Here is a 21,512-nt window from a genome sequence, read left to right on the forward strand (position 1 = left end):
GATAACAGAAACAAGACCTGGCTTTTGTTTGGCTCTGTCTCCTGCAATATCCATTTTGTGGTTGGCTCTGTGTCCTGAGGCAGCCATTTTGAGGCAGTGCCCACCACGTTGTGTCACAATTCCAAAAGCACCCATAGGTTCAAAAAGGTTGGGGAGCAAGGGTCTATAAAATACATCTCCTCCAAGATTGCCTGAAGCTGTGTAGCCACCACCTACTCAAGCACTTTAGGTGCGTGTTATTCTAGTCCCACTTCTGTTGTCCTACTTGCCATTAACACTATTCCTGTTGCTGTGTCCAGCCAGGGTCAGAGCCGAAAGCCAAGGTTAAGCCCTTTGGTTCTTGCCCATCAACTCACCCTTCTGGCACGACTCAACTTCTTATAAAATAGTCCTCTCTCTGTATCTGAGTGATAGGAAAACATAAAGTTCTCATTCATCACTTGTTCTTGTTGCTGACCGAATCCACACATCTCAAGTTTTCCGCTTTCCCCCCGCCCATTATTCGCTTCTCAGAGGGCTGTTCACATACGCTTACCTCAATCCTGCCATTCTCTCCCGTCTTTCGCGTTGCGCCTCGGACGAATTTGTCATGCGTTCAAACGCTTCTCTTGCATGGTTCTCACTGTGGATGTGAACAAATAGAAGCATTTCACAAGGAGACCGCCCTCTTCAAACCACCCCACTTCCGTGTTTGCAGCCTTTCCGGAACAACATCCCTCTTTGCCGTGCAATTATCAAGCTTTTCCACTCTCTCCGTAGCATGCCTGCCTACCCGCCTACGGGCCCTCCGTGTAAAATTGTTCATTGTGTAAAGAATTGTGTTCTGTTCGTTTTCAGAAATTCATGATAATGGCCGTTGAAGAAGCTTAATTTATTGCGAAACGGGATAATCTAGCCTGGCAAACCCGTTGCCATTTTCCCGTCGGGAGCAGCCGAGAATCTAGGCGCTCCCCCTTCCTTTCTTCTTCCTTGTGTTCGGCTTGCTTGCTCTCAATAAAAAACAATTGGAGTAGCTACTTTACGGTCTCTTGGCTTGTTTTTCACTCGCCTTCTTTTGGTTTTGCTTTATGGACCGTTGCCCTCTTCTTATTTGCATAGAATAATATTAACCAATCACAGGCATCACAGGGGTGTGGCTTCGCCATAGCAATTTAGCAAAAAAACGCTATAGCGGAAATCTGATGAAAAAATGGGGGGGAAATGAATGTGATGTCGTCATTGGCGACGTCGGATCTAAACCTGCCCCATATTGCGCGATTCTACCAGGGATGTGGACGAAGTATAGCACGAGGCAGCGGCAGTAAGAGAAGGGATGTGAACACAGACTGGGACATTGTGGGATAGAATCCAGCGCGATTAATGCACATGAAAAGCGGAAGGTAGGGAAGTGTGGATTTGGCTGCTGTTTCAAAATCGGAACTCCTTGTGCCCCAAGGCACCTTTGCGAAATAAATAAAATCAGCAGCCCACTAAAACTTGATCCCAGGATTTCTTCCGAGGCGGCGGCGGTGGCGGCGCCAAGATGGCTGCCAAGATGGCAAAATGGGCAGCCGTCCCTGCCACTATTAATGTGTATGCTGCAGTGGAAGAGGAACCAACATCCCAGCTGGTTAAAACACACCAGCTTTCCATTTATAATGCACCACCTCTGAAATCAAGGTACAGCGATGAAAAGCCTGGCCGCTTGCAAACTGGCATTTCTTCAGTAAGAAAGAAAACTGGTTACTACATTGATGGAAGCAAGAATGCTTATTTCTTCATAAAAAATGGAATACTACCTTCTGTGCAGTTTGGAAAAGATATATATGGTTGTTGTGGGTTTTCCGGGCTGTTGTGGGTTTTCCAGCCCGGAAAACCCACAACAACCATTGTTCTCCAGCCATGAAAGCCTTCGACAATACAAAGATATATATGTTTACCTGAAGAACCCCCCTCCAGAATTCCTTCCAAAAGTTGGTGTAATTACAATTTCAGGACTAACTGGGCTAGTCCTAGCAAGGAAAGGGTCCAGATTTAGGAAAATTGCCTATCCTTTGGGACTCTGCACACTGTGCATATCTCTTTGCTACCCAGCTCAGTCAGTAGTTATTGCAAAGGTAACAGGTAAAAAGATTTATTCTGCAAGCCACAAAACCTCTGAAGCAAAAGGATCACTCTGGACAAAATGGTCCACTACAGAAGTCCCCCTCCAGAAGAAAGCAGCTGGGGAAGCTTCTGTCTCAACAACAGACAGTAGCATCTCAGAAGCTCATACGGTAGCTTCTGAATCACAGGAAAAACCCAAAGCTCAGGAGACACAAACTCATACAGGGAACACTGTTTCGGAGCCAAGTTCAGCTGAAGTGAAGGTGCCAAGTGTCATATCAGAACCACTGAAGGTGCCAAAGTTTAAACCTGATCCGAGCCTCTTGGACCATGGCCAGTCCAGTCCAGAAGATGTAATCTGTATAGTACTAGAAGCTAACACACCAGACTGTCCCCTCTTCGATAACTATGGGACATTAAACTGGAAGTGTAAAGTGGTGGTACTGGATCAAGTATTTTCTTAACCATCCCTGTACAGCCATTGCCGCTTTATACATTTTCTACTACTTCTTGCTACCAAAAGTATTTTCTGATTTCTATAATATAAGTAGTCTCCTGATACAGAGAGCAAGGCTGTTTTATAGATGCAGAGGAGTTAGCCATGTTAGTCTGTGGTAGCAAAATCAAAAAGAGTCCGGTAGCACCTTTAAGACTAACCAATTTTATTGTAGCATAAGCTTTCGAGAATCACAGCACTCTTCGTCAGATGCATGGTACAGAGACTGTTTTATAGTTATTGCAGTGCTTCAGAGGGGATTGTTGTTGTCATGCGGGTAGCTAATGTACATGCAAATCACTTGAAAAATAAATTACTATGCTGCTTCTGTTCGGAAAAAAAAAAACTTGATCCCAGAGATATTTTTAACAAGTGCCTGCCTAAAGGTACAAAATATAAACTTTACCCTAGATGGAGTGACACGCCTATCATTACCTGGCAAAAGAGACAACAAATGAAAATCACGTGAACAGCAAAGAAACTTGCTCAGCAAGGTTAGTATAAATTTCACTCTGACAGATTAATGCAAACTACAGCTAAATACAAAATGAAGTAATGTTTCAATTACATCTCAACCACAAAGGTAGGCTCTCGGGGGACGCTCATACCCTTGCAGCACGCTGACAGTTCTCCGAGTGGTAAAATATTTACTCTAGCCCAGAAAATCTACGACAACTAATATTTACTCTAGATTTTTCAGGATTGCTATGAGAATTAGGGATTATAAAATTTAAACTCTGGAGAGATGATTGATTTTGGATTGTATTTTCCATTTTGTGAATTCAAATACTGATTTTGTTTAACTTTATTTTATGCCAATAAAGGTACTGAAAGGTGCTTTTAAAGGCCAATAAAGGTACTGAAAGGTTTTATGCCAATAACGGACTAAAAGGTACTCTATCCAGGAAAAAGAGAAGACAAAGAGTTGAGACTGTTAAAAGTGTAAAATAATTTGGTGAAACAGGAAAAAGAAGGACTGAAACAAGGGGAACAGCATCTCCTAGCATCTAAATTGATAGCCTCTAATCTCCTCAATTATTCCCAGACTTTATCTTGATAAATTAGGAGAAGAAAAGGGCAAATTAAATTTAACAATTTATCTCTTGTTAAGTTATCCCAAGATGATTTATAGGAATCAAGCTGGGTCTATTTTAAAAACTCCAGTAAAGACTCACGAAATTTAAATTTTACGGCAGCAACAGAAACCAAGAGGGAAATTTGACCACAACCTCTTTCTAACGATAGATTAGAATCCGAAATGGATTTGGGAACCTTTGAAATCTAATTTTCCCATAACTGTCTGGTATTTATTAAGGTCCCATTTTAACTGTATTCTATTTTTATTATTTTAATAATTGTATTCTATGTTTGTAAGATAGATTTCTATTTTTACTGTTTTTAACTCTGTATTGTGACGGCCTTTGGCCATATACAATTAAACCTTCTTCTTACTCTAAAATGGATTTGGGAACATGCAAAAGAGCACACAGAAAGGAAAGTTGCATGGACTCCAGCTTTTGCATGCTTATTCATCATTGTAAGGCACATATCAAAATAATGTTGCAAGGTCCCCTCGCTGTCCCAGTGAGAGGGGGGACCCAGTGCTAACCTTTCTGATGCTCTGGGATGCTCCTCATGTGTGCATTTTGTGTGTGCAGCCCTGCAGCAGCACAATGTCATTTCCAGGAAATGACATCATCGCACTATGATGGGGCAGACGTGCTTCACTCCAGGCTGATTTGGGCCCCAAACGGGCCTGATTCAGTCTGTTTGGGGCTCGAACCGGCCCTCCGCAAAGTGCGGGAGTGCTCTCGGGGTGGCACGATGACGTCAGTGATTTTAAAAAACTGCATCTATTTTCAGGATGCTGCCCAAAGCAGTAAAAATAGCAAAATGCAAGATTCCAGCTTTTACCAGGTGTTAAAGTTAAAACTAGGATTGGCAATTGGAACACATAAACAGGAAGAAGGGTCAGTGAGGGAACGTCAAATTAAATACATAAGTCTTCAAACTGTGGGTGGAAAACAAGGACTGAAAGTGACAGATGAATCTCTCTGAGGAGGGAATTCCATAATTTTAATCCTATGACTGAGAGCCAAGCTACAAGTGATGAATGGCACTTGAACGGCAAGTGAACAGACTCAGGGCCAAGCTACAAGTGACGAATGACACTTGAACAGCAAGTGGATTGAGTGGAGCGCAAGTGAACAGGGAGAAATACACTTGCTGTTCAAGTGTCATTCGTCACTTGTAGCTTCGCCCTCACGTATATTCCTCCCTGTTCACTTGCCCTCCACTCGTCACTTGTAGCTTGGCCCTCAGAAGGACCTTCTTTGGGTTGCCATCTATCTTGTCTCAGATAGCAATGGCACTCAAAAAGGTAGGTTCATCTGGGGGTGGGTGGTTCTTAAGAAATGCTGGCTTCAAGCCTTATAGAGCTTTCAAGGCCAATACCAGCACCTTGAACGGGGCTCAGTAGGTAGAACAAGACTGGAGTGATAGGGTTCCTATGACCCTATGAGCCAAAACACACGTTAAGAAATACCTAGGTTCAGCACGTGTTCTCTTACCTCAAGGTTTGCCGGGATCTGTAGGCGTCCTGGAAGCTTAAAGTTTAGCATTTACAGAGTAGCAAAAAGGGAAAGGGAAATACAGGCGCCTGTATTTTAAGCTTTAAGCTTCCAGGACGCCTTTAAGCTTCCAGGACGCCTACAGATCCTTTAAGCTTCCAGGACTTTAAGCTTCCAGGACCCCTACAGATCTTTAAGCTTCCAGGACTCCTACAGATCCCGGCAAACCTTGAGGTAAGAGAACACGTGCTGAACCTAGGTTTTTCTTAACGTGTGTTTTGGCTCTATGAGAACACTCTTCAAGGGCAGCCCCACTTAAAGTTTATTGCTCTAGTCCAATTTAGATTTTTACCAGGTCATGTACCACAGTGGCAAGATCTTTTTTGACGAGGAAAAGCCTGATCACCAGCCGAAGCTGGTGAAAGGCGCCTCTTGCCGCCGCTATCACTTGCTTCTCCTTCGGAAGCAGCATGCAGATCTACAGCATGTTGTTGCCTCCAGTTTAATTTAGATTTCTGTTTTGTCCCTTAGCGTTTACAGACTAACAGTCCCTTATGTAATGTGAGGTGCTGTGAAGAAATAAGGTAAATTAAGGTATGGCCACTGAGTCATGTGTGGAAAAACCCAGAATGCATGGGTAGAGATTAGAAGCTGACAAAAGTGGAGTTACGTCATAAAGAGAGATCATGCTAGTGAGAAATTGAAACTCTGGGAAGTGGGCAGAGATGGCGGAAAGAAGGAGAGGCCTGGGAGAACTATCTTTACAGACAATTAATTCCCTACAGTACCACCACTAGCCCTCCTTCTCCACACCTCTGGCTCATGCCTGCCCCTTTCCTAGGGCAGGGGTGGCCCTGGAGGGGGTGGCCCCCATGTTTGAGTGCCCACCTCCAGGTTATTGGGCCAGAGGATTCTACCTGGCAGGGTTAACAGCCAATCAGCCCCAGTCTCTTCCCAATCACAAAAAAGACAAGATTCTAGATTTCTCATTGGAAGACAAAGAACAGATTCAGTAAAAGTAACCATTCCTTTTCAGAATAATAACATATAATAATAACATTCGATTTATATACTGCCCTTCAGGTCAACTTAACATCCGCTCAGAGTCGTTTACAAAGCGCGTTATTATTATCCTCGTGACAATCACCCGGTGAGGTGGGTGGGGCTGAGAGAGCTCTGAGAGAGCTGTGACTGACCCAAGGTCACCCAGCTGGCTTCATGCGGAGGAGTGGGGAATCAGACCCGATTCTCCAGATTAGAGTCCTGCTGCTCTAATCTGGTTTTTATCAAGACAATCAATCTGGCTTTTATCAAGCCCACCTAACTGGCTTTTATCAAGACCAATCGAAATAACACAACACAATGTGCGAGCCTTGAAATTCTCCACAACTTTTTACCAGGCTGGATGTTTTAAAAAGGAGGGGGGAAGACAAAAATCTTTCAAGTTATGGTCTTAAGAGGAGGCTAAAAATGCTTCCAAGTTCCCAGTTCCTTATTCGCAGTTCCTTCATTGCAAATCCGATCATAAATATTTAGGATAATTGAAAAACTGTACCCCCAAATTAGGTTTACACACCACATATCATACACCTGCACAGTTAGGGGACCCTGCCCTCCATGTGGACTTATGCTGCTTCTTGGTCCAAAGTCTTATTTTTGTGGGGTGACCTCGGGCCAATCACACTTTCTCAGCCAAGCCTAACCTCTCAGGGTTGTTGTGTGAATATAAAATGGAAGCGAGGTGAATGTAAGCCACTTCGGGTCCCCAACAGTGAGAAAGGTAAGGTATACATCGGCACAGCCAATCTGGCCCCCTGGATCCATGTCAAAGTAACATCAAAACCTGACTACTGTACTACATCATTTTACCTTAATAACAAGTTATAAAATACCTTTTTAACCTGAGCTTATCTTTCTTGACCTTTGGCAAAGTCTCCCGATACCACAAATAAGGCGTGATCTGATTTCATCCCTCTTAGTAACAGCGAAGACTGCCATAGCGACAAGATGGAAATCCCAGCATCCACCCAGTCGAAGCACCTGGTTCATGAAGGTATGGGACCACCTGATAATGGGAAAGATATCAGATGAACTTCAATAGGGAGAAAATTATCCCAAACTGTCGAGCCAGTTTGGTGTAGTGGTTAAGAGCGGCAGGACTCTAATCTGGAGAGCCGGGTTTGATTCCCCACTCCTTCGCTTGAAGCCAGCTGGGTGACCTTGGGTCAATCACAGCTCTCTCAGAGCTCTCTCAGCCCCACCCACCTCGCAGGGTGTTTTGTTGTGGGGATAATAATGACATACTTTGTAAACTGCTCTGAGCGGGCATTAAGTTGTCCTGAAGGGCGGTATATAAATCGAATGTTATTATTATTAGAAAAATGGTACCTATTTATAGAATATTTTTCCAGTAATGATTCATAAACATTAAAAACACCATACCGAACATTCATAAAAATAGAACTTTCATAACAAATAAAATATACCAAATCAAATACTAAACTCTCTCCTAATCTCAAATCTCATGTCTAAATCACATTATCTGACCTGATTACTTATCTACTTACAACAGTTAGCATCACTTAGGACATAGTATCTAATGCTTATATGTCAAACATGTTATACAAGACTTGGTTTACTTTCTATATCCAATATATCCGACCACTTTGAAATTGCATGTATGTTCAATTGTATGATGTATGCCGTTTGAAATTAAATAAAGTTTATAATTTTTTAAAAAATGACTACTGTGATGCACTCTCAAAACCTGTCCGGAGAATCCAGTCGGTGTAGAATGCTGCAGTTGGATTATTATCAAGATCTAGGTGAAGTATGCGTATTACCTCCATTCTTCAGTCACTCCATTGGCCATCAGTTACTGAGCTCAGTTCAAGGTTTTGGCTATCACCTTCAAAGCTCTTCAATGGCTTTGGTCCTTCATATCGATAGGACCTCCCCTCTCCTTATGCTGTCACTTATCTGAACAGGGCCTTCTGCTGCAGTTGGGCAAAATGCAACAGCTCCCCATGCACATACCTTCTCTGTGGTGCCCCCCCCACTGACGTCACAAACAGTGTTCATGAGCATGAATCCAGTCTGAATCCAGTCTGTTTGTAGCAGTGGAAAAGAGCAAGAGTCCAGTAGAACCTATAAGACTAACAAAATTAATGGTAGGGCATGAGCTTTCATGAGTCACAGCTCACTTCTTCAGATACCAGCTCACTTCTTCACACTATGGCTCGTGAAAGCTCATGCCCTACCATTAATTTTGTTAGTCTTATAGGTTCTACTGGACTCTTGCTCTTTCCCACAGCATATATCCAATCTCCAATCAAAACCGAGGACTAGTACATGGATATATGTGATATTGCAGTCTAGAGTTGCCAGGTCCATGATGGGAAATTCCTGGAGATTTGGGGGGCGGAGCCTGGGATGGGTGGGGTTTGGGGAGGGGAGGAGCCTTAGATGGGTATAATGCCATATAATCCACTTTCGAAGTCACCCATTTTCTCCAGGGGAACTGATTTTTGTCTCCTGGAGACCAATTGTAATTCCAGGAGATCTCCAGCCACCACCTGGAGACTGGCAACCCTAATTCAATCACACTTCCAGCTGCACATGCTTTAAACGGAACATGAGAATTACTCAAAGCCCTTAAAAAAGACAAATCAAGGGTACACGTGTACACAGATTGTACGTGAATTTAACTTCACTGTAACTCGTGCAAAAGATTGCCATACAAGGGAGTGCACCCAGCCCACCTTGGCAAAATCTAGGCAGGTACCAGATGTGTCACATAAAATCAGACCAGTCGTCCGTCTAGTCCACCAGTGGCCAACCAGTTACGCTGGCCAACAACAGAACACTGAGGCCAAGATCTTCCCTTGATGTTGCCTTCTGGCCCTGGTATTCAGAGATTGACTGCCTTTGAATGTGGAGGTTCCCTTTAGTCACCATGGCTAGTAGCCACTGATAGACCTGTCCTCCATAAATCTGTCCAACCTTTTTTAAAAGCCATCTATACAGTCACACACACCTGTACCTGATGTATGTAAAACACCTTCTCAATATCTGTTTCAGAATCAATTTTTAAAAATGCAGCGGCACACGCCATCTGGCTTCTTGCTGATCTGTCAGTGGAATGCCATGTATGCTGCTTGCCGCAGTGGGCAGTCCAAAGTCTGTACAGAAACACTGTCCGATTGGGCCCACAGAACTTCCTGGCTAAAACCACAATGTGTAGGATGGCCACAAGGGGGCAAACTCGTTTAATCTTTGACCCAAGAGGCGGGTAGGGAGGAAGAGGGCTTTTGGTGCTGCAGGCAAGCAGGTGTTTCTTCTGAACATGCTCGCCAACTGGGATCAGCAAAGAGAAGCAGAGTGAGAGAACACGGTACTTATACTAACAGGTAAGGAAGAGCCACACTTAGCGGCTGTACCCTGGGGGCTTTGTGGCTGAATGGGAATGCTTGAGGTTGCTGTGTTGGGCAGATCCCACCTGAGCAGCCTAAACAGCAGCCTGCGAAAGTGTACTAGTAGAATACACTGGGCAGCACTGCTTCAGTCTATGTCAGCTGTCTCTAGCCATTTTCTTCTGGGTTTTTGTCATAATGGAATTTCCTTTCCCTTCAGTCTACAGATCAAAATCCCCAGGTGCATTTCCAAGCCACCACTTTTCTATCTGCAAACTAGGGTTGCTAGCTCCAAGTTGGGAAATTCTTGGAGAACCCTGGAGAAAGTGGGGTTTGGGGAGGGAAAGGACCTTGGCATGGCATAATTCCATAGAGTCCACCCCCCAAAGTAGCCATTTTCTCCAGGTGAACTGATCTCTGTGGCCTGGAGACCAGTTGTAATTCCGGGAGATCTCCAGCCACTACCTGGAGGCTGGCAACCCTACTGCAAACCAGTGTCAGGGAAGATCCCCCAGGCACGACTTACAAAATTGCTGAATCTAAAAAGCCATCACAGGACCAGTTTATCAATTCTAGTCTGCTGTCTCAAGGTGCCAGGCAGGGGGAATGCGAGACTATGCCTTGACTTGACGGTCAGTCAAATATGCATTCATGTTCTTTAGGGAAAAAAACAGGGGAAACAGCTGAGCTATAGGTAAATCCAGTGTGGATTTAAGTTTAATGATCTGAACATTTCTACAGGAAGAACTACTTACAGTGCAATCCTAAAAAGAGTTACTCCTAAGCCCACTGATTTCAATAGTAACTCTGTGGAGGATTGTACTCTGGGCTGGGGGATCAAATTGTAAATTGACAAAAAAAGAAAATTGAGAACTTATGTTAACCCCATGGCGTTTTCAAGGCAAGAGATATGCAGGTTTGCCATAGCCTACCTCTGAGGGCCAAGCTACAAGTGACGAACGACACTTGAACGGCAAGTGGATTGAGTGGAGGGCAAGTGAACAGGGAGAGATACACTTGCCGTTCAAGTGTCGTTCGTCACTTGTAGCTTCGCCCTCAGACCCTGGAGTTTCTTGCTGGTCTCTCATCCAAGTAGTAACCAGGGCCACCTCTGCTAAGCTTCCAAGACCTGATGAGACTGGGTTAGCCTGGACTATCCAGGTTGGGAATAAGAACCATGTTTAGGGCTCAAAAAGAGGTGAAATTGGATTACTGAAAGCAACTGCAGAAGAGAGACTGACATGGGTTCTTTTCCCCCAGCAGTGTAACAGCAGCCCGGGGATAGTGGGATTTTTGGCAGGAGAAAGGTGTGAGGATAAAAAGTTAAATGGTTTCTGCCACCACCAGCCCTCGCTGCAATGGAAATGAGTTTTCAAATATCTTTATGAAACTAGCAGAGTCCAGTAGCACCTTTAAGACTAACCAACTTTTTTGTAGCATAAGCTTTCGAGGACCACAGCTCTCTTCGTCAGATGCATGCAGAACTGTGGTTCTCGAAAGCTTATGCTACAAAAAAATTGGTTCGTTTTAAAGGTGCTACTGGACTCTTTACTATTTTGCGACTACAGAGTCTAACACGGCTCACTCCTCTAGCGTTATGAAACTACGTATTTTTACTTGTGGCACCTGAAAGACTAGCCATTTTTATGCCAGAGAAGTTTTCACTTGGTCTGATGCACGCGTTGGGTCTTCACTAGGCAGATATTTATAGAAAAGAAGTCAGCGGCAGGGTCAAAGAACCATGAAGTGTGCAGGGGGGAAACATGAAGGAAACAGGCACCATTCCAGATGTTAACTAATTTAGCAAAACTAGAGCAATATGTAATGATTGCTGTGTGAATTGCCTTTGTACTTTTCTTTATAACCTGTACTTTGCTTGATTACCTCTTTCCCGGTACTCTATGCATTTCCCGACCCTTCGACCCTGCCGTTTGTTGAATGTTTCATAATCTCATATATGTCTGCCTATTACCTACATTTGATCAATTGGGCTCTAGTACACAAAATCTTCTACCAGGATAAAATGTTGTTAGTATTTAAGGTGCCGCTAGACTCCTGTTTATTTTTGCCATGACAAACTCATATGACTTCTTTTCTGAATTATTTACATAGAATGTGCAAGTCGCCTAAAGACAGAGAAACCACAGTTTCCTGGCACAAAATCCATCGTTCCTTCCCTAGTTTTTGCAATGTGTGTTAAGAGGAACCAGAAAGCAACTTGGTGCCTAGTTAACGTGGTCAGTTTGCTAAATGAAGAAGCAGCTTTTTAATATGCAAATTAAGCTGTCTCGAAGTGGGGAACAAGAGTGTGGCAGCTCTAGTCTTATAGTATGCAGGGCTTTTTTTCAGCTGGAACGCGGTGGAACGGAGTTCCGGCACCTCTTGAAAATGGTCACATGGCCGGTGGCCCCGCCCCCTGGTCTCCAGACAGAGGGGAGTTTAGATTGCCCTCCGCGCCGCAGGGGCCACCGGCCATGTGACCATTTTCTTCGAGGGCAACCCACTGAGTTCCACCACCTCTTTTCCCAGAAAAAAAGCCCTGATAGTATGTATTTCCTGTCCTGCTTTTACTATATTGTTTTCTACCTATACAATTCCCAGCTCTGCTTTGGTTTCCACATGTCTTTAAAAGGACAGCCCACTCATCGAACATGCCGGCTTCTCCTTCACTCCACACATTTCCGATTTCAAAACAGTAGCAGGCTGTTTGGCTCCTGTTTTTTCAGCACCCTTCCGGGGAACTTGAGAAACACATTCTCAGAAAAGGCGGCGAGAAAACAGAAGCCAAACAGCCTGCTACTGTTTTGAAGTCGGAAATGTGTAGAATAAAGGAGAAAAGCCAGCAGCATTCGGTGCCTGGGCCATCCCTTTAAAAACGTGTGGAAACGGCCATACTGTGTTTGATACTTTTTGCATTGTTTCTAAGTCCTGTTGTATTGCTGATTAGTTGTCTAATGCTATCTGATGGCACTGCTTTACCCTGTGTAACCTGTCTTGAGTCTCAATGTGCACGGCAATCAGTCAGTCAGTCAATCAATAATACAGACATGAGTAACTCGAGCAGAATGCCCATTTCCTGCATTTTACTGACAGATGCAGTTTTAGAGAGTATGTCTTGTGTAGTGGTTAGAGTGCTGGACTCAGAGCCAAACTGGACATGACTTTTTTTACGAGTTTCCTGCAGATCCAACCTGTGCTCTACGCAGTCACACAGCAGCTGCGGGGAATGGCTTCTTTTTAAAAAGGAGAGCGCAAATGGGCTCTGAAAGCTGCCTAGAGTGGAGGAAGGGATATTACAATTAGACATGGGCACGATCCAAAAAATAATCCTGATTTAGCTGATCATGATTCTGTAGCAGCGCCGAACCCAGGTATCTGAACCTCACCCATCAAGTCCCGTTTCCGATGCAGAATCGGGAATCGGGAAGGCTGACGTGGGAGGGTGCCCCGTGGTTTCCAGTGCTAAAGGAATGGTGGGTGAGGAGGATGGCGGCCGCTGGGCCCGGCAGGCCTGTGGAGGCGGCGGCGAGCCGCCTCCCCTCAGGGGGCGGGGGGGTCTGTCCCCATGGGAGTGTGCTGGTACTGTCACGGGGAGGGGGGAGATAGCTACCAGAGGAGATAGCTCCCTATTCCCTAATTCCCTATCCGCTGAAGCCCAAAGCTAAAGCTCCCTCCCTCTCTCTCTCTCTCTTGCGCTTTCTCTCTCCAAAAGTGGCAAGCGAGAGCTTGCCTCTGTCCCACTCCACCCGTGAGCGGAAAGTGAAACTTTGTTGCGCAGCACATGGCTATTTATAAAGCCTGGGTCTGCTAAGCAGGAGGGCTGTGTTTGGCTGTAAGAGCTGCCTCTCAGGCTTTGCAGGGATGAGATTCGAGTGCCCATGGCTACAGAAGAACACCCCCTTTCCCCGCCCTCCCCCCTCTTCTCCCAAATGGACGAGACGGGCGCGCGCTTTTCTGGCTGCTCTGTGGTTGGAAGGAAGCCCTGCTGATCAAGGAAAGCTGGGCTTCCATTCGCATTTCCAGGGCGACCGAAGGAGGGCAAACAGCTCCGGCATTCCCCAGGCTCCATTTCCACGGGGCTTCGTTCCCTCGGGAACATATGGATGGCGCCAGACTGTCTACAGACTGCAATCCCGAACGTAAACCGATCGATCTGATCGAGCCCCGATAGAGCGCCCCACCCGAGCGCTGAACCGGGAGCCGTGGACGGAACTGATCAGCCCGGTCCCAATGGCGCAAACACCAAAATCGGGGCAATTTTCAGTCCGTAATTCCGATCGTGCCCATGTCTAATTACAATATTAGTTTAAACAGAAAAGACTTGAACCTGCAAAAACTTATACTGCGATATATGTCTTTTATGTGTCATAAGGTAAAGGTAAAATGGCTACTTGAACTCGGCTTCTGCCAGGATCAAACTCAGGCCGTGAGCAGAGCTTGGGCTGCAGTACTGCCGCTTACCACTCTGCACCACTGCTTGTTTTTGGTGACACCAACTTAACATAGCTATCCCACCAGAGGCCACTCATTTTGACCCAGTTTTACATTTAGCTGACTTAAATGGCAGTTTTAAAACTGCACAGAATAGTCAATATGCCTAAGGCTTTACAGAGAACAAGAAGGAAAGTCCTTGTGCCAGAGAGCTCACCATCTAAAATCTGAGCCATAAAAGACGACAGAGAGAGCAGAGAGAGGAGGTGGGGAAAAACTGGGGAAGAATGTGTGTGCATTCCAATGACGTGTATTGTTCTGTACGGACTTTGTTCTGTAGCAGAGGGGAACTAAGGAATCGTGCACGTTTTTCAAGTCTTTTTCCAGGCTGGGGATGTACTAAAACGAATGACAGGATTGCCCATTGAAAATAATGGGAGAGGCTTGAATGCTGTGCCTTTTAAGGAAAACATTCTTGCAGGAACAGAACATTTTACATGTCTTAAGACGAGGAAGAAGCAACACTTCATCTTATTCAAGAAGGCCTTCCAGAGCCTAGAGCCAACTGCAGTAAAAGCCCCGCTCGCTTGTCGCAACGAACGGATAGTCTAACGTCTAAGTGTCTCAGCACACAAGACAAAATACACTCGAACTACACAGGCAATTCAAGTGCATTTTGTAATTCAAGTGTATTTGAGTGTGATTTGAGTGTCATTCGAGTGTGTTTTGTCTCGCGTGGTTTGTCCCTTAGAGTACAGCCTGACCTGCTGAATCTAGCGTGGCTAACTGGCCTTGGGAAAAAGATTCTGTCCCTTTAATAGAGATGGACTGTGTGGGAATGGGCATTGGAGCTTTTTGTGGCATGGAAGTAAATAATGCAGGGCTTTTTTTCAGATGAAATGTGGTGGAACAGAGTTCTGGAACATCTTAAAAATGGTCACATGGCTGGTGGCCCTGCCCCCTGATCTCCAGACAGAGGGGAGTTTAGATCGCCCTCCACACCACTCCATTGTGAATTCTCACAATGGTTTAAATATACCTGGCCAGAAGGGTGGTCCTTGACGCAGTTGATGATATGATTGCAAAAACCCTATCATTTCCTAGTTACACTGCCATGCCATGTCCAGTAACATTCCTTACTTTCTAGAAGACTTCTGTCCACCCTTCTGTTTTTTCGAGAAGAAAAAAGGGGGCATGAAAAGGTGCTGTGCGGAGGAAAGAGCCCCATTTCTCTCTCTCTCTCTCTCAGACACACACACACTCAGCACTTTGGAGGAACCAAGAGGGAGAGGGGACATGGGAAAAGGCAGCCACCCTCAGAAGTAGGGTTCCTAGGTGCCTGCCAGTGGTGGGCAAACTCCCAGGGATTTGCCCCCTTGTCCGCCAATCAATCAGCGATCAGTGGGAGGGGGCAAACTCCCAGAGCTTGTCTACCACCAGCAGGCACCTCAGAAGCGTGCGCCGTGCGTGTGCTCCCAACCGGTGCAGCAATGTCACTTCCAGAAGTAACGTCGTCGTGCCATCTGCATGAGCATTCCCATAATTCGTTTGGGGCCAATTTGGGCCCCAAACAGGCCAAATCAGCCCCGTGTAGACCGTGGGAGTACTCGCATGGCTGACATGGCGATGTTACTTCGGGGTGCAAGTGTGCTTTGCGTGCATGGAAAAGAAGACCTCATGCCCACCACAAGGTAAATGCCAATGGGAGGTGAGTGGTACCTGGCAATCTCACTGAGAAGAGGCAAGCTACTGGTGGAAAGTAAGAAATGAGCTCTTGGCCAAGCAAGACCCTTTATGGTTGATGGAGAACAACCATCGTTCTCCGGCCGTGAAAGCCTTCGACAATACAACAAGACCCTTGAACTGAAATACCACCGCGGAAAAATGGACCTCTGAATTTTTTGGCTTTTGACTGTGAGCAATATTAGACTATGGCCTGATGAAAGATAACATTATCTGAAACGAGTGAAGAGAGATAAGGCCGGCTTGGCTCGTTGCCTCTCTATCAGCCTTGCCTTCCACCCTCCTCCGGTGTTTGGCATTTTCCTCCGTCGGTTACCTTCAACGAAAATTGAGCTGACTCACCAGCAGCCCAGAGCTTCACAACGATTCCTTTACACCTGCAGAAGAATTAATGGGACTTTTCCCTTTTCCTCTCAGATAAGCTGTTTTATAGCTCCTCTCCCTAGATGGAGTTTGCCTAATGTCTTCACTATTGTATTTATGACTTTTCTTTAAACAGTGATATTTATTGATATACGTTGCATTATACCCTTTTGATTGTGGGTGTTGTGATTTTTCACACTGTTTTTTGTTGAATCCAATAATATTGACATTGTGTCCCAGTTGTAGCACTCTTCCTTGTATTGTTGGTTGGTTAGCAAGCATTTGGCAGCTCAGGGTTTGAGTGCCAGAAAGGAACAATTTGGCTCAGCTCACAGCATGTTGGCAGGGCTGCCAGGTTCCTATACCCTCCTGGTGAGAAGAGAGGAGGGTGTTGCAAAAATAGCCAGGTTCAGGACCTGGTGCTTTGCCCAATGTTTACACCAAGACTTGGAGAACTTTGAAGATGAAAGGTTTTTATTCCAGGCATGAAAGGGGAACAGAGTTTCAAGCGAGTAAAAACTCTCTGAGCTCATCCTAAAATGGCAGGGAGCAGCTTTTACACCCCTTGCTCCGTTATGAGACAAAACCCACCTCCTGGCTGAGACTACAAACAACGAATTACACTTGCCCGGCAAGTGAACAGACTCATGTGTATTCCTCCCTGTTCACTTGATCACGTGGAGAGCAAGTGAACAGGGAGGAATACACGTGAGTCTGTTCACTTGCCAGGCAAGTGTCATTCGTCACTTGTAGCTTGGCTCTAAGGGTCTCACCACACAGTGACGCCTGGCACGTGCTTTTTAAGTGTCGGTTTTCGCAATTTTACTTAGAAGCTGTAGTTTCAAAAGAGCTATTGGCTAGAACATGATTCACTCTTTTTAGCAAAACAAAGAGTTGGGGAGGGGGGTTAAAAAGAAAAGAGGCTTTGGGGTAGCGCCCTTAACTCCTTAGTTGCTGAATTACACAGTCTCTTCAACACTCTTTTTTAAAAGATCTGGTAGATTCCTCCTAGAGGGGTTGCTGAACTACAGCTTCTCTCCCCCCTCGCCCCCTCTGGGTGGAATCAGCTGGGGGAGGGGATAGACTGCGTAGTTCAGCAACTAAGGAGTTAAGGGAGCTAGCCAAAAGCGTCTTTTCTTTTCCACTCCTCCCAACTCTTTGTTTGGAAAAAGAGTGGATCCTTCTCTTTCCACAGCAATCTGATCCAGAGGCTCTTTTAAAACTACAGCTCCCAGGTAAAATTGCAAAACAACAGTTGCCAGGTGCCACTGTGTGGTGAGACCCAAAAGGCCCATCTTGTTTTCTCAGCTCTAAGTGAAACTTTCCCAGGTTATCTAGCTGGTTTCAACTGGTGGTTGCTTTCTGCTTCTGGTCTTGCTGGCCAAGCATTTCTCTGCACAGTTACACTCAAGGCCAGACAAAAGCTGTTTTGTATTTCAAGCTAGCCAGAAAAACGGCTGTGCTTTTGCTCACCGGGGGGGGGGGGGGCTGGCACGTTGTGCCGGCAGCGTGCCCACACACACATGCTCCAGCACCTACGCAATGATGTCATTCCTGAAGTGATGTTGATGCACCAGCCACAGGACCTGTCCAGTGCTCCATGTGGGGCAGATCCGGCCCATTTTGGGCCCAAATCGCCCCCCTCCCAAAGGAGCACTCCCACAGCCGATGCAATTATGTCACTTCTAGGAGTGACATCATCACACCCCCTGGCAGCACACATGCCATGCATGCTCCTGGGGTGCCTGCTGCTAGCAGGCAACTTCTGGGGGCTTGCCACTAGAGGTGGGCACGATCAAAAAAAAAATACCGATCAAGCCGTTTGTGGATCCGGGCTGCTGCCGAACCCAGGTCACCGATTGGGGGGAGTTTTTAACCTGGCAACGAGCCACCTGCCCTCAGGGAGGGGACATTCTCACCAGGGCCGGATCTACGGTTGCCAGCACCCAGGGCAACCATAGTCAGCCTCTTGCGCGCGTGTGCTCCTGGGTCACCCCAGGCCTGAATTAGCTGGCAGCAGCGCAAGTGGTTCGGAGGCTGCCCGCGCCATTCACCTGCCCCGCAAGACAAGGGGCAGCTGGGTTGCCCGTGCGCCCCTTGTCCTGGGGAAAGGCGAACGGCGCAGGCAGCCTCCCAGCCACCCGCGCTGCCTTTTGCCTTTCCCCAGGACAAGGGCTGGCTGGCTTGCCCGCGCGCCCCTTGTCCTGGGGGAAAGGCAAAAGGCAGCGCGGGTGGCTGGGTCTGCGCCATTCAACTTTCCCCAGGCGCGCTCCTGGGGCTGGCAACTGCGTCCGGCGCCCCCTCTTTGGCGGCGCTGGGGGCAGACTCCCCCCCCCGTTGATTCAGCCCTGATTCACACACACACACACACACTTAGAGCAGAGGGGGGGATCTATCCCTGCCTCTCCAAATAGAGAGACACCCCGTCAACATGTTTCAGCCAGCTTTTTAAAAAAAGCAGGGACAGAATCCTCCGTTCCTCCCCACCCGATTTTAAAAGCAAGCAGCCAGTCTTCAAAAGGCATATTTTAAACACACACACAGAACCGTGAATGAGGTTTTCCCACAAAATACAGTGTTTTAAAAGCAGGTTAAAAACAGAGAGTGACAGACAGAAAAACACCTACATATTCTTCCTACAAAGCCCTGTTTTTAAAAAAAGCAAGAACCTTTGTGCCCATGGCTTCAGAGCACTCTCTTCCCCCTCCCTCCCCTGGGTTGCTGCTCCGTGGTTGGAAGGAAGCCTGCTAATTGTCAGACTATGCTACTTCAGAGTTGATAGTCTGGTTCACTCCCTTCAGCAAGAAGACCAAGTCTTTCTATTTCCAAAGGATTTATTGTGAAAGACAGCATTCATCTCTGAGCATACACAATCCAGGATAGAGATCCTGGCCGACCAAAGAATTGACAAGAATAACTCATGAAAAGAAAGTGGTTACACTTCATACTCTTTGAACAAAGAAAAGAAAAGAAAGTGGTTACATTTCACACTTTTTGAACAAATGGATGGTTCCAACATGCCTCCAGTGACCTTAGAGACTGAACCAGTACCCACTGGTATTAAAGCCCACTGGGAGAAACGATGTTTTGTGATCAGTCAAGCAGCCAAATATCCCCTAATCCTTAGCAGCCGGTGGTTATGGGATCATAACCCCCATATAGATTGGGGGCCTCTAAGTTTTTGTGATCCGTCCAGACTTCTAAAGGGTGCCGAGCCCCTTCAAGCCAGTGACGCCACACTGTGAGAGCTACCTTTATGGCAAAGGCTTCCTTTTCCCATACATTCCAATGCCGTTCTGCTTCTGTAAATTTTCTAGAAAGATATGCGCATGGTTTGGCTTTCCCGTCCTCCCCCTTCTGTAGAAGTACACCCCCAATAGCTGCATCGCTGGCGTCGACCTGCACTATAAAGGGTCGGTGTTCGTCTGGGTGTTGTAGGACGGGTTCGGAGGTAAATTTGAGTTTGAGTTCGTCAAAGGCTGCTTGGCAATGTTGATCCCACTCTAATTAAGTAGTGGGTTTCTTTGCTTGATCTCCCTTCCCTTTGGTTTTCAAGAGTTCAGTTAATGGGACGGCTATTTGAGTAAATCCGTCTATGAAGTCTCTATAGAAATTGGCAAACCCCCAAAAAGATTGCAATCGCTTACGAGTACGAGGTGTCTGCCATTCTTGTACGGTTTTAATTTTGGCAGGATCCATTTGTAGTCCTTGCCCGGAGATGCGGTAGCCCAGATAGTCTAGTTCGGATTTATGGAATTCACATTTGGACAATTTTATAGGGAGTTCGTGGCACATTAACGTAGTCAGTACCTCCCGTACTAATTTGACATGCTCTTCTTTTCTTTTTGAATAAATTAAAACGTTATCTAGGTATACGACTACTCCCTTGTACAAAAATTCATGTAGAACTTCATTGATCATGGACATATACACAGATGGGGCGCCAGATAAGCCAAAAGGCATGACCAGGTATTCATACTGCCCTAAAGGCGTGTTGAATGCGGTTTTCCATTCATCCCCTTCCTTAATTCTGACATGGAAGTAAGCATCTTTCAAGTCCAATTTTCTAAAGATCTTACCTTGCGCCACGACGTTGAGTAGATCTCTGATGAGTGGGATAGGATAAGCATTGGTTGCCGACACTGCATTAATCCCTCTGAAATCTGTGCTAAGTCTTAAGCCTCCATCCTTCTTTTTTACAAATAGCACAGGCACTGCATGTGGGCTATTAGCTGGGCGAAATTTCCAAATTTTTGTCTATGAATTTTCTTAATTCCTCTCTTTCCAGGGGGCTCATAGAATACAGTTTGCCTTTGGGTAGCTCCTCTCCTGGCAGAATTTCAATGGCGCAATCTGTAGCGCGATGTGAGGGAAGACTGTCAGCCTCTTCTTCACTAAATGCTTGCTGCAAACTTCTGTATTCCTTGGGGATACGGTTTAACTCCTCTTTGGTTAGAAGTGCAACATCCATTGCAGGAGGTTTAGTTTTCCCCCATTCGGTTTGCCATTTATGAGGCTTGCAATTCTCATGGTGAAAGTCTATTATTCCTGTCGCCCAATCTATATGGGGGTTATGATCCCATAACCACCGGCCGCCAAGGATTAGGGGATATTTGGCTGCTTGACTGATCACAAAACATCGTTTCTCCCAGTGGGCTTTAATACCAGTGGGTACTGGTTCAGTCTCTAAGGTCACTGGAGGCATGTTGGAACCATCCATTTGTTCAAAAATAATAGGGCTCTCCATTTAATTAGCCTTGAGACCTAATCCATGCACTAAGTCTGGGGCTATAATATCTCTGGAGCAGCCAGAATCAATTAACGCCTGTACACATATATGTGTCCCCTTTTTTGGGTTTACTAACATAACTGGTGTAAATAAGACAGACCCTTCTTCTCTCATCTCTCGAGGGGAGTTGTCTTGCCTGATCTGCCGGTCGGGTCTTCTCATGACAGATCCATCTCGTTTCCCGACTGGGGGCTGGCTGCTTCCTCCTCCTCTTCAGTAGGTGGCACGTCGAGTTCCATCAAAACTTCTTCAGCTTCCAAGCCTTTTTCTGGTTGGGTGCGTTTCGGCATTCCCCTTCCTCGGCTTGCTCTTGGGGCTGGGACAGGTTGTGCCTGAGTGGGAGGCGGTTGCGGCGGCAGACGGTTGGGACATTGCGCTGCAAAATGCCTGCTTCAGCCGCATTGAAGGCACAGTCCTTGTCGCCAACAGGTATCTCTATATCCACGGGTCGGGCCCCCCCCCTTCCTCCCTTTTGGATTATTGAGGTTCTCCGAGTCCCTATAGCTTGTTGTTGTTCTACTAGCTGCACTTGTTGGATGCGATTTTCGACTTCACAGGCTAGCTGGATCCAACCGAGAAGGGTTGGCGGGTCATCTTGCATTAATGCCCGATCTAGCAATCTG

General features: G+C 46.1%; 1 protein-coding gene and 1 pseudogene across 4 annotated transcripts in view; both read left to right on the forward strand.

The window, feature by feature from the left end:
* The first annotated feature begins 1,522 nt into the window (after nucleotides 1-1,522).
* Nucleotides 1,523-2,464, forward strand: LOC129345952 (MICOS complex subunit MIC27-like; annotated as a pseudogene).
* A 6,993-nt stretch (nucleotides 2,465-9,457) lies between these two features.
* Nucleotides 9,458-21,512, forward strand: part of LOC129345951 (ultra-long-chain fatty acid omega-hydroxylase-like) — a 47,776-nt gene continuing 35,721 nt past the window's right edge. For 3 of the 4 annotated variants that reach the window (XM_055003187.1, XM_055003189.1, XM_055003190.1), the window contains exon 1: nucleotides 9,458-9,560. The gene's annotated coding sequence lies outside the window, so the exon portion shown is untranslated. The remainder of the gene's footprint in view (nucleotides 9,561-21,512) is intronic. The other variant, XM_055003188.1, reaches the window with a different exon arrangement.

Source organism: Eublepharis macularius, chromosome 19, assembly GCF_028583425.1.
Source record: "Eublepharis macularius isolate TG4126 chromosome 19, MPM_Emac_v1.0, whole genome shotgun sequence".
NCBI lineage: Eukaryota > Metazoa > Chordata > Lepidosauria > Squamata > Eublepharidae > Eublepharis > Eublepharis macularius.